Source organism: Delphinus delphis, chromosome 17 (assembly GCF_949987515.2).
Source record: "Delphinus delphis chromosome 17, mDelDel1.2, whole genome shotgun sequence".
In the NCBI taxonomy this organism is placed as follows: Eukaryota; Metazoa; Chordata; class Mammalia; order Artiodactyla; family Delphinidae; genus Delphinus; species Delphinus delphis.
The window spans coordinates 40096484-40110647 of record NC_082699.1 but is presented as its reverse complement, the minus strand read 5'-3'; the positions used below and the strand labels follow the sequence as shown (position 1 = coordinate 40110647).

Sequence of the window (14164 nt, the reverse complement as noted above, 5' to 3'; positions counted from 1 at the left end):
ATTTTAATCTATAGTTTGTACTAAATGGCCCAAACCAGAAACTTAATGGTTGGTAAAGGAGACATAAATATATAGTTATGACTCAGTGAGTGATAATAGTAGATCATTTATGAAACTGATCAAAGACATCAATCTGATTTTTTCTACACCACTTTTTGGACATATATTTTGTCCCCAGCACCATGCTAGGACTGAAAACGCAAAGATGAATGAGGAAGGATTCCTGATTGTGAGAAACTTATCATCTATGGGAGAAACAGACAGGAAAACAAATAACTCTAACACACGTACTAAAACCTACATAAAGGTTAAGAGCAAAATGCTAAGCAAACATGACATCAAATGGTTTTATATTACTTAGTGATACAATTATGCATGGAAATTATCACCTTCTTGTTATAAGACACAAAGCAAGACTATCCAAGATCATTACCAGTGAATGAGATAAACTTCTATGTAACTTATTTCCCAAATATCAAATATCCAAAAAAATTATATGCCAATTGGTTTGGAGGGGTTTACTAATTTTAAAGTCCACACTAAAGAAACAAATGTCCCCTAAATACTCATATAAAGGCATTGATTGGCCAAGGATCCAGGCGTTTCAAGCTGTGATGACAAAGGCATAGACTCAGTGTGGGCAAGGAAATAAAGGGGAGAGAACCCCAGTGAAGAAAATAGAGTTTCTTGCATGGCTAACAAAAGAGAGAGATGATTACAGCAGCCAGACTGTAGGGATTCTGGCAAAATTATGGTGGTAGCGTGGCAGTAACCATATGTTTAAGAAATTAAAGCCACTTCTAATTTCAAATATTTTAAATCATTACTCCCAGAAGTATATAAATATGTGCCAAACCTACATATCTTAATTTGGAGTTTTCAAAATATAGACAAAAGATTGCATTTAAATCTAGAAAATGATGTCCAAGGGGGGCATGTCAAGGTTAAGTTGGGCTAGTGGCTGGGAGAAAGTAGCCATGGAGTGCTGGGTTCAGTCCAAGATTAGAAAAGGGAGCACCTATTTGCAGCCAATTAAGCTGACTGTGCTTTTTTCCTCCATGGAGGCCTGGTGTGCAATGGCTGCAAACTCCTAGGTAGTGTATGCAGCCTGTTGCCTGTATGGGTTGCCCTGAGGGACCTTGGAGACAGCCCTTTCCAGTGGACATTTACATCTGGCATGCTGTCCCTAATCTAGGCTCCAGATTGGTATGCATGGTGCCTTTGAAAAGCCCCAGGGCACAGTGGCCAGGGTCCACATTGGCGAAGTCATAATGTCCATCTGCAAAACAAGCTGCAGAACAAGGAGCATGTGATCAAGGCCCTATGCAAGGCCAAGTTCAAGTTCCCTGGCCGCCAGAAGATCCACATCTCCAAGAAGTAGGGATTTGCTAGGTTTAATGTGGATGAATTTGAAAACATGGTGACAGAAAAGCAGCTCATCCCAGATGGCTGTGGGGTCAAACATACCCCTAATCATGGCCCCCTGGACACATGGCAGGCCCTGCACTCATGAGAGCTTTGTGCCCACCTTACGCCCACCAATAAATCCTACTTTCCTGTCAAAAAGAAAAGGAAAAGAAAAGGCAGCACCTAGCAGAGGCAGCAACAGATGATCCTTCCAAGTTTCCAAGAAACCAGCAAAGGAAAACCAGAGCCCAAAGGATCTCTGTCTTCAGGCACCTGGTATAGGACAGTTTAGGATACTTCTTTTGAGCAGTTTGCTTGTTGATGACCTCTATGTTTTCTGGTCATGCTACATATGGTGGAAAATTTCCAAGAGAAACTTCCCAGGGGCATGGCCCCCAGACCCCAAGTCTGAAGTCAAAATGACTAATCCAGACAACTGCAAAGGCTACTCCACTTAAGAGTAGCTACTCCACTGGAAGGCCAGCGTGGGCAAGACCAGCAGGGAAGGGGCTGTGGAGACCACAAGGTATAAGTCTCCTGGGCCACTCTTTATGGTCCCTCAGAGCTCCTCTTGACCTCTGCCTTAGTACATACGGCCTTCTGCCCTGAAAATCACCCGGTGCGCAACTTAACTCCCCCACCCAGACTGTAAGCAGAAACGATGTCATTGTCCTTCTCAGATTGCTTGGCATAGAAAGGTACCATGGTAGAGATGAAAGAAGGGTGTGGAATTCAGCACTGGAAATACCACTTTGAAGGGATGCAGAATGGCAGAGTGGTTGAAACTCTAGTTTATGAAGCCAGGTTACCTGAGTTTAAATCCTGCTTCTTGTTAGTAGCTGTCTGAGCTTGGGCAAGTTGTTAGCCATCTTGCACCTCAATTTTCCCATTTGTCAACTGAGAGTAATACTAATGCCTACCCCCAGGGCTCTGGGAATTAAAGGAATAAAAGCACTTATAGTACGTACATATTTTGGTAGATCATACTATTATTTTCCATAGCCTAATGAACAGTGTATGTTCATGTGCTTTGCTAAACTTTAGTTTTCTCATCTGAAAAATGAAGGCATAAGATCCAGTCTCATAGGACTGGATATGAATTAGCTAATGGAAGTCAAAAAATACGTTGAATGGAAAATGCAATCCAAATGTTTTTGTTTGCTGTTATCATCGCACATAGTAGGCATTGGAATCAATGATTGCTAAAATACAGAAACAAAACAACCACAGAAAGGTTAGACCAGACCCCCTCAAGACTCACCATCCCGAGATCTTATACAGGAAAGTTATTTGTAAACATGAACGCCAGACAAGTGTTCCTTGTTAGCTATGCATAGGCCCTGGAGACCAGTACTGCCGTGTGGTGAGATCAAGTGAAGTGAGGGACTCTGCCAAGAGAGGCTCTGAGGCCTGAGAAATTACTCCCCCAGAGGCCTCCTGTGCTGCACTGTGCCCCACTCCCATTTCGGCCACCTCCCCAAACACCCCCAGCCCCCTCCCAACAATCCTGCAGACTTTGCCCAGTCCCCATTGGCATGGAAGTGCAGAGCTCAACACATTCCACACTTCATCCCCCTGGATTCACCCTGATTGGCTGGTTCTGCCTGACTGTCCCACACAGCATCTCTAGGAGAGTCAGAAAGAAATGTACTGAACTCACCAGCGCCAGGGGCAGAACCAAAGACAGCATGGCCTGTCACCCTAAGGAGTTTAGCGCTCCCGTCATCGCCACAAGACAGACACAGAGCGGGCCCCGGGAAGAGCCTGCACCTTCCCCAGAGCCAGGGAGGTGGTCGGAAAACCACATGGGGATGTAGGTTCTCCTACAAAAGCAAGGCCACCAAAATCCTAGCCCTGGAAAACTCCTTCCAAATGGACACTTGACGGGTGGAGGGGAAGAGGGTTAACATCTGCCCTGAAGCTCTTGGCTCCGCCTGGGTTTTGTGTACAGTACAGAAAAGGAGCCTGGTATACAGAAAGCTTGATCATTGATAAACCAAGAAGTTTCACCATTTCACAGTAGATCTTGATTCCTTTTCCAAATACGTGAGGCTACTTCATCCAATTACCCCCCAGACTTCAGGCAGACTGAGGCCATTTGCCTACTGCTGTGCTCTCTGCACAGCCCAGAGCCAACATGGCCAGGCCCCTCCTGCTGGTGCTTGGATCACTTTAACCCAATGCTACAGGTGCCCTTGGACATTGATAAATCTGTGGAGATGAACAGCGTTCACAGCACTACAGTCTCACAGTTATTCAAAAACATTGATTCACTCACTTCCAACACGGAGCTCTTTAGCCCTTTTTATGTTTCATAAGCAGGTTATTTAATTCAAGTCATTCATAGCCATTCATCCATTTATTCATTCACTCACTCAGTCAACAAATACTTACTGAGTGTCTACTATGTGCCAGGCACTATGCTAGGAACAGGAGCTACAGTAGTGGTCAAAACCAGGATGATTCTTATTCTCACAGTCTAGTACATGCATTCTCAACAGCGGCTATATTGCCACCAGGGGTGAAAAGTTGTTCCTGGGTGCTGAAGAAAATTACTCATTTTATGTACAAATCACAGATATGCATATAGTATGTGCAATGTATGCAATCATGTGTATGTGTATGTATATATACGTACAGACACAGAGTTGCATTTTTGTATTAGTTCCCTATTGCTGATGTAACAAATTATCATAAACGTAATAGCTTAAGATAACACAAATTTATTATCTTCCAGTACTGGGAGTCAGAAGTCTGCAATGGGACTCCCTGGACTGGAAACAAGGTGTGGGTAGGGCGGTGCTCCTTCTCACGCTCTAGGGAAAAATCTGTTCCCTTGCCTCTCCTGCTTCAAGAAGCTGCCCATATTCTTTGGCTAATGGCCTCTTCCATCTTCAAAGCCAGCAATGGCAGTCAAGTCTTTCTTACACTGCATCTCCCTCACACTGTCCCTCCTGCCTCCCTCTCTCACTTATAAGAAACTTTGTGATTACATTGGGACCACCAGGCTAATACAGAATAATCACCTTAGCTCAAGGTCATCGGATTAATAACCTTAATTTCATCTGCAGCCAAAAGTTCCCCATACCATGCAATATAATTTATTCACAGGTTCCAGGGTGTAGGACGTGGATGTCTTTGGGGGGAGGGGTGGGAAGGGGAGGAGCCATTCTGCCCACCACAACAGTACATCTACCTGTAACATTAAAATTTCATGGGGGCGGGGGGGGGGGCTTTCCTGGTGGCGCAGTGGTTGAGAGTCTGCCTGCCGATGAAGGGGACACGGGTTCGTGTCCCGGTCCGGGAAGATCCCACATGCCGCGGAGCGGCTGCGCCCGTGAGCCATGGCCGCTGAGCCTGCGTGTCCGGAGCCTGTGCTCCGCAACGGGAGAGGCCACAACAGTGAGAGGCCCGCGTACCGCAAAAAAAAAAAAAAAAAAAAAAAAAAAATTCATGGGAGGAAGATCAGTAAAGCATGTCTAAAAGGGGCCCTTGAAAGGTCAATAATGAAACAAAGTTTGAGAAATCTTTGTCTACTGAGAAGGCAATGCAGGGTCTTGATTCAATCTTTATACTTAGGGCAAGACTGTCTGGGCTTAAATCCCATCTCTATGCTAACTTGCTGTGTGGCTATGAGCAAGTTACTTAAGCCCTCAAGAAGGGTAGTAATAGGACACACTTCCTCAGTTTTTGTGAGAATTAAATATGTTAATGCTTTGACAGGACTTAGAAATTGCCAAGTATGCAGTAAGTGCTTGAAAAATGTTTGCACTGGTGTTAGGACAGACACCAAGATTATTCAAATAATCACAGAAATAAATGTGTAAATTCAAATGATGATAAATGCTGAAAAGGAAAAGAATGTTCTTGCCATGCTGTAAGAGTATAAACAACGAGGTCTCACTGGGAGTAGGAGGGTAGGAAGAGTTTCCTAAGGAAGTGACCTCGGAACTGAAATCGGAACAATAGGTGGGCATTAACTAGGTGAAGAGCACGGGGTGGGTGAGATGAGGGGGCTTTGAGGAGAGGTTTCCAAGCAGAGAGAACAGCCTAACGGTGTCCTTGGGGCAGGAGGGACATAGCACAAGCTCATGAGACTGACAGCCCCGTATGGCTGCCCCAGGGAAAGCAGGAGCTATGGGGGTGGATGCCAGACCAAGTTGGAGAGCTTGATGGAACCAGACCTAAGGGCTTGGGCCATGTTATGGATTTTTGCCTTTATCCTAAGGGCAATAGGAGGCCACAGATGTATATGAAGTAGAGAGGGTACTGCAAGCGAAATGGTCAGGACTGACTGGATAGTGGCAATAGGGGATCCAGAGAGACAAATCAGGAGGTGACAGAAATAGGACCAGGAAAGGGGAGGAGATGAAGAGAAAGGAGTTACTTAAAAGGTAAAATCAACAGGACTTTTGTGGAGCACAGCAGAAAGGAGCAGGCCGTAGAGGCATACACCGAACGTCCAGTATCCCATGGACACGTCCACGCGCATCCATCAATGCCCAAAGCCAGCCCCCAAGTTTGTGAGTATCCTGTTCAGGGAAAAGGCCTGCCGAAATGTCAGATCAGATGTGCAGTGACTTCTGTAGCACTCTGCACACCACTCTGTATCCTGGGTATAAAATAAACTTTAAATTGGATACAGCTTTAACAAAAAGTGGTGCTGGCAACAGCTCTTCTTTTAAGACCTCTGTTTACTGTAGAGTGTTTTAAGCATGACGTTTTAATTTCAAATTTTTTTAAATATGTATTTTGTGAGAAATAAACAGAGATGACTTAACTGGAAATTGAACCAGGGTCTCCTGGCCCTTGGCCCACATTTCTACCCAGGGACCAACTGTCTGATGAAGTATAAATCCACCTACCCAAGCTGCTGTATGACCAGCGTGAGCTGTGTTTATGTTCCTCTTAAAAGTGCACGCACTTCTTGGCCAGAAAGTCCACAGGCCAAAGCATTGATCTTTTAGAGAACTTCTGCACCAAAGAAGCCTGATTCAATTTGAGGTATAATCATTCAAAGCCAACTCGTAGCTGCATACATTTTCCCAAAAGTTCTCTGCATTTGCCTATTCCATATCCAGGACAGAACCACAGTTTACAGTTCAACAGATCTGGGTTCCTTAAACCATGTGCCACGGCAATGGTTGGAAAAGGAATCCACTGAAAATGATGAAGTGTGGCCGAATCTAAACCATGGGAAAAAATCAATAAGGATTAGAGTGGAAGAGAGGGAAAGGAGGGATGTGCCTGTTTCTGTTATTTTAGAACCACTAAAGATAAGAGACTTGAGGTTTACTCCCACCTCTGCCACCAATTACTTATGTAATCTTCGGCAGTTCAGTTCAACAAACAGTGAGCAAATGAATGAATAAATGCATCAGGCATGTCCATAAGCCAAACCCTGTGGTAGGCACTGGGTATCCAAAGATACCTAAGGCACAGTACCTACCGTTGGGGAGTTTAAAAACAAGAGTTGAACACAAATACCTATGTAGGAACATAAGAAAATGTCACAAGCGATAAGGCATAAACAGGCCCAAAAGGCTAAGGGAGAAACAAATCCCAACCTGGGTGCAAGGAAGACTTCCTTGAGGCAAAGACACCTGTGCTTATATTAAAACATGAGCAAGAATTAGCTAGATGAATAAAGGTGATAGAGTGCATGAAAGTAAGCTGTTAACAGACATGGGTAGCTCATAAAGGCTGAGGGATCTTACTGGACAAGTGTCACTCTTGCGGCTCTACAGCATCTGAACTTCCTTTGTTTGAGCAATTTCCCTCTTTCTGAAGCTTTGTGGGATCCTCAGCATAGACGGAGAACATCTCTGATACTTTCTTTCCCCCTTCCTGTGCACTTAGGGACAGGCATGTGACTTAGGTTTGGACAAGCAGATACGTGTGCCAAAACTGTGAGATTGGGAGCTAGGGACACAAAGAAATACAGATCACAAAAAAAATCACTTCTGGTGCTATAAGCAGCCATATCAAGGTCTAGCTTCCATGCACAGTGGTGCCAAAGGGCAGCCCCCAACCCCCAGGGTCAGGGTGCAGCAGAGCAGGCTGCAATGCGGAGGCTACAGCAGTGCAACCTCAGTGGACCTGCCCCAGAGCGTGATTTGAGCTTCGGTTTCAGCTGGGTAGCTTCTGACCTAGTTCTTCAGCCTTTGCAGTAATTCTGTAAGCCTCCCAATGTCCTTTCTTTTTTCTTTTTTTCCCAGAAAGAGGAAAACAAATACCAATACCCTTTTAAGAAATTTCTCTTCTGCCTAAATTAACTAGGGTTGGTTTCATTTACTTGCAACCAAAACATCAGACTGATACAGGAATACCACACGCACAGGCGAGTGACAGTTTGGTGGTATGGATGCAGGGCACTGCAAACAGTTTAATATTAAGGAAGCATGAAGAGTGAGGTAAAAAGGATGGGAAGTAAGCCTAGAGAGACAGGTAGGGGTCAAGTCACAGAGCGACTGGTGCACTGGGCTAAGAAACTTGGAATTCATCCTGAAGGCAATGAGTACCTCAGCACAGAAGTGGCAGTAGCCATATTCATATTTTAGACTGATTAACCTAATTCTAGTAGAAAAAGCCAGTGTAAAGTGGGCAGGGGAAGATTAGGAAAGGCCAGACAACAGGCTATTACAACAGGGTCCAAAGAAAAGGTGAGATGCGTCTGACCCAGGCGGGCAGTGGTTATGGGGAGAGAGAGGCAGTAAAAGCCTTGAGAGATATTTAGGCAACAAAGCAGGTGATACTTATTTTCACATTGAGATGGAAAAGTCCCTTTTACCATTCTGGGCTCAATTTCTTCAACTGTAAATTAGGAGTGACGTCTAGGTGTCCTACAAGACAGGCAACAGTCCATGATTCTACTTATCGGAGATGCAAGTACACTGGTCTGAAGACAACAGAAACTGTCACCGGGAAGGGAAAGAAGCTTCCTTATGGGGACAGGTCAGAAAGATGAAGACTGGGCAGGGTTAAAACCAAAGTCTGTGAAGTTGTGAAAGGCACAGCATATGGTAAAGCTGGGCTTGTTTACTGAAACTTACGATTCTATGCCAGAAAGCTTGAAGGGGAGAGAGGTGTTATTATATAAAAGGAAGCCTTGCTTTATACAACAGGTGCACTGCCAGGGTGTACTAACATTTGAAAATCTGATGCACTGTTAAAAAATCTCCTTTATAAACTGATCTTGTTGTACCTTTTACCCAGATGTTTTCCCATTACATAGACATGAATTCATTGGTGGATCTGAGTTCTTGAACATTTACAGTGAAAAGTTTCTTTCATGAGACTCAAACATTTCTTGAGTGACACTATATTCTTCTAACAAAACAAATATCTGAAGGTTTGGGCATCAAAACATACAGGATAGGATCCCTGTTTTAAGTGTGTGTGTAGCTAAAACTGAACAAGAAAGGGAACCAACACTAGAAGCATGAAAATGGACATTTTCACAGAATCTCAGAGTTTCAGCATGCCAGGGGTAAACACACTTCTGCCCAAGAAGAATTTTCCTTTGCAGTGCAGAAGTTCTTTCTCAGCTAAAAAAAAAAAAAAAAAAAGAGCCATGATTTTAGTTTTGTTTGAAAAATTTAAGTGAGGTCCTTTTAAAACTCCTTCTTTGAAGACTAGAGAATTAGGATATGCCATGTATTATTTTTCAGTTACTAGCTCTTCTACATTCTCCCCATTATTTCAAAGGAAATAAATAACACACCTTTGTCTCTCATGCCATCAAATGCTTGATCATCTCACCAAGCAGGGCTACCAAGTTTCTGAAGAAAGACTAGGGATGCAGTTTTAGTTTCTCTGAACAAGGATCTCTATATGAAAAGCCTAACTTAGCTGATGAGCTGCTGTGGGAAAGGATGACTCCCTCATCCCAGCCCCTCCTGGCCCCTCGTCCCCTCCCCCAGCCACAGACAGAGGTGACTTTTGGGGGACTTGCTCTTAAAAGTCTTTGCATTGTCATGGTTATTTGACCCACGGAAAAGTATAAATTAAAATAATACTTATAGGGGCTTCTCTGGTGGCGCAGTGGTTGAGAGTCCGCCTGCCGATGCAGGAGACACGGGTTTGTGCCCCGGTCCGGGAGGATCCCACATGCCACGGAGCGGCTGGGCCCGTGAGCCATGGCCGCTGAGCCTGCGCGTCCGGAGCCTGTGCTCCGCAACGGGAGAGGCCACAATAGTGAGAGGCCCGCGTACCGCAAAAAAAAAAAAACACAGTGAAATAATACTTATAATCATTGTCCATTCCATTTTGTTTTTTCTGTCTTTCAAACTGTGGAGTACTGAGCGAATTTCGGATAGGTCATGTACATAATAAAACCCCTCCAGACTGAACGCACACATATACACCACCGCCACTACCCCCATACACATCCATCCAAATTAGGACACAGGAGAAAAATCAAGTAATGTCCTGAAATGGCAGGGAAGAGCGTTTGCCTCTTTTATTCAGCTTAGGTGCCCCTTGGAGGATTTTCACATTTTGCTTTTCGAACTCTTTGAAAATTACCCTGATTTTGTGAAGAACAGATTCGTCTTTAAAAATCTATTTTAGGGGACTTCCCTGGTGGTCCAGTGGTAAAGAATCCGCCTTCCGGGCTTCCCTGGTGGCGCAGTGGTTGAGAGTCCGCCTGCCAATTCAGGGGACGCGGCTTCGTGCCCCGGTCCGGGAAGATCCCACATGCCGCGGAGCGGCTGGGCCCGTGGGCCATGGCCGCTGAGCCTGCGCATCCGGAGCCTGTGCTGCGCAACGGGAGAGACCACAGCAGTGAGAGGCCCACGTACCGCAAAAAAAAAAAAAAAAAAAAAATAGAATCCGCCTTCCAATGAAGGGGACGCCGGTTCTGTCTCTGGTTGGGGCACTAAGCTTCCACATGCCACGGGGCAGCTAAGCCCGAGCACCACAGCTACTGAGCTCGCGAACCTCAACGAGAGAGCCCACGCCCCACAACTAGAGAGAAGCCTGTGCACTGCAACGAAGAGCTCGCATGCCTCAGTGAAGATCCTGCGTGCCAGCAACTAAGACCCAATGCAGCCAAAAATTAAACAAAATAAATAACTAAACAAAATAAATATTTTAAAATATCATTTAAAAAACAAAAGTCAGTGGGTGGAGCTCCACAGCCCGATGGCAACAAGCCCATGTCTGCCATGAAAGGAGTGTCTTTTATAAAAAAAATATAATAAAAATAATAAAATAATGAAAATCTGTTTTAAAGCAACTAAGCACTCTTTACTAAGCAAAGCTGAATTTTTAATAGCTAAAAACATTACCATCACCCTCCCTCCCTCCCCAACGACAAAAAAAGTGCTTATTTTTAAATTTGTATTCCTGAAACTTCCACGTCGGTTCCCTCAAGCCATCACAACTTCTAAGGTGCCCCATAGCAGAATGGGTGCAATCACCCTGGCTGGTGTGGTTCTTTTTCTCTCACATTTCTAATAGTTTTCCTGAAACCCTGAACTTCAGTAAAGTTTGCTAAGCAGACAAATGCTCTGACCTTTTGCTCAAGGAGACAAAGTCGGCCATGGCCACAGGTAGACAAGGTGAGCGGTCCACAGGTGTGCTGTCTGGAGCAGCCCCGCACTGGGGAGCAAATCCTGCAGAGAGGGGTCTCCAGCTAAATATACTAGAAGACATCTCATGCTGTTAACCAGCTGACCTTTGCCATGATAATCAATTATTCAGAGGAAGAAAAAGCTGCTTTAAAACGCATTTTCTTTTTTTAACGTCAGTTTACCTAGTATCATTTTCTTGCCCCGTCTTTCCTTTTTTTTAAGAAATCTGCCCTCATTGACTGACAGGTACAAATTTCCCCCAACCCTCCCGTCATAAATCTACCTCACCCGTCCCCCTGCAGCCCCCAAATTGGATTCCACGATAAAGAAATATTGCTGCTGCCTCTGTTGTCTTTATCTCAAACCAGAAAATGAACTTGAGTTCAAAAACCTGTTCTCTAAACTCCAAGTGACTGAGACAGGAAGCGGGGGTGTTGGGGGCACTGGTGGATGGCGGCCTGTTTGTACACCCATTGGCACCGCCTCTTCCTCACGAGTGAAGCTTTCCATGGAAATTCTGGCTGCATTAGCCTTGGCTAAGTTGGGGACTATTTTTGGAAGCCTAAAAACCTCAGGGGAGTGACTTTTACTTTTATTCATGTAGAGGGTCCTTACTTTTATTTATTAAAGAAACAAAAACATGTCTCCTGCTTAACTTCAACCAGCTTTCATGTCAAGTAAAACAAAACGTGTTGGCTGGTCCAATCGGCCATTGGCCAGGGCGGAGGGGGAGCCCCTCAGACTCTGTCTGATGCATATGTGACCTGGGCGTTAATCACCTCTCAGAAAGGTAAGAGCCATGGTCTTTTGAGACTCTTGTCCCGAAGGAACAGCTTTGGGTGAGTGTTTGAGTCCAGCTGGGAGAGAAAAGGTATCTGGGCAAAATTCCAGCAAATTTGAAGCGTTACATTTAAAAGCATTTCAGGTGGAGAAGAAAAGCGATGGAAGGCTCAGCACTCTCTGCTCCCAGCGAGGTGACACTGACATCCCAGAACTCAAAAAAGCAGCAGAAAGGATCATGGGGTGAGAATCACCCCACAGATTTAGCTGCACCCCACCCCCAGAGTCTATGTGTTCATTTTAACAAGTTGTGAAGGGCAGGCAGCCAACCCCTTGGCCTCCAGGAGACAAATTGATTCAAGGTTTTCTCCGTGAGCCCGCAGCCAGGATGCCTGCAACAATAGCAGCAGGAGAGGTGCTGTTGTTTTATCTCAGTGTAGATTTGAAACTCCCTCACCGGGGCCTAGCTGCCCACCAGGCATCTACAAATGGGAACAAGAAACAGCAAGAAAGGCAAGCAAAGTGGAAGATAAAGTTTGCCTCAGGCAGTAAAAAAGCTGCTGTGAGAATCCCTGGGGAATTTGCTCGGTGGGGCATCTCCACGCCAGTATCAAGGCTGGCCCTCTATTCCATCAGCCCGCTCTTCCTTTCCTCCTGTGTCTTCTTCACTGTCCCATTTACGACTCCAGCTAGGATTCACATATCCCAACAGGCTGGATGATGGCTACAAATATTTACATCACGTTGGGCAAATCACTTCAGCTTCCCTGGCCCCAGTTTCATTCTGTTAAATGAGTATGTGGCAGAGACTACCAGCTATTCGCCATAAATCTGTTTCATCTTCTTCCTGGGCACAGGAAGCATATATATCTCCTCGTTTCCCTTGTGGGTAGGCATGACGGTGTGACTGTCGTTCCTAGCCAACAGAATATGAGCAGGAGTGGTGTGTGCCATTTTCAGGCTAAGAAGTTGACATGCCCCCTTTTTCTCTTCCCACCAGTTGCATCTGGTTAATGATGGAAGCCCAGATAGCCATGCATTGAAGAGGGCAGAGCCAGAAAATATGTCCTAGAATCACCTTGTAAAAGAAAGCTGCCAGGTATAGATCTGGAGAAAACTCTAATTTAAAAAGATACATGCACCCCAACATTCACAGCAGCACTAATACCCAAGACATGGAAGCAACCTAAATGTCCGTCGACAGATGAATGGATAAAGAAAATATGGTATATATATACAGTGGAATATTACTCAGCCGTAAAAAAGAATGAAATAATGTCATTTGCAGCAACATGGATGGACCTAGAGATTATCATACTAAGTGAAGTAAGTCAGACAAAGACAAACATCATATGATATCACTTATATGTGGAATCTAAAAAAAGTGATACAAATGAAACTTACTTACAAACAGAAACAGACTCACAGACATGGAAAACAAATTTATGGCTACCAAAGGGGGAAGGTGGGGGAGGAATAAATTTGGAATTTGGGATTAACATATACACACTACTACATATAAAATAGATAAACAACAAGGACCTACTTATAACACAGGAAACTATATCCAATATCTTATAATAACCTATAATGGAAAAGAATCCAAAACAAAATATATGCATATATATAAAACTGAATCACTGTGGTGTACACCTGAAACATTGTAAAGCAGCTATAATTCAATAAAAAAATAAAAATTAAAAAAAAAAAGAAAGCTGCCCTTGAACCAAAATATCTTCCTTGGACTGTTTCATGAGTAAGGAATAAATATTCATCAGGCTAATCCACTAAAGTTTTGGGGAGCCTACTTGCTTCTACAGCCTAACCTACCCTGACTAATACTGGGTGAAAATAACCCCCGCTCTGCCTACCTCAAAGAACAATGGGAAGAATCAAAAGAGATATGATTTGTGATGTGTGAAAAAACTTTGAAAGTATATCACATCATCCAAGTCTAGAGCAGAAATAACACCGTCTGTAGATGAGGAAGCACCCGTACATTAACAGCGTTCACTGAGTCCAGGCATCCTGCTACTTAAATGCTTTATAAGGATTGTTCCATTTAATATACATCACAACAACATTAGGAAACAGATGCTATTGCCATCCCCATGAACCAGATAAGGAAACCGGGGCTTACAAAAGTCAACAACTCACCCTGTACTCAATCTGGGCTAAAGACAGAAAGTCTGGCACCAGAACCAACAGTCTTAATGGTGAACCTAGAAAGAAAAGGTAGCTTCAAATGAATGAATAATTGGGACTTTTAATTAAATAAGTGAAACTTTAAAACCACTTTGCTTCAATTACCTTTTTCAAAAGAAAGCCATTGTTGGCCTACTATTTGTCACCATGCTGACCCAGTTTTTCCACTTCTTTTCCATGTACACACACATCTCTCA

General features: G+C 44.2%; 1 non-coding gene across 1 annotated transcript; it reads left to right on the top strand.

The window, feature by feature from the left end:
- The first annotated feature begins 1022 nt into the window (after nucleotides 1-1022).
- On the top strand, nucleotides 1023-1151 carry LOC132413440 (small nucleolar RNA SNORA70). Its single transcript, XR_009516735.1, has one exon. It is a non-coding gene; the product is annotated as a small nucleolar RNA SNORA70 (small nucleolar RNA).
- Nucleotides 1152-14164: the final 13013 nt, after the last annotated feature.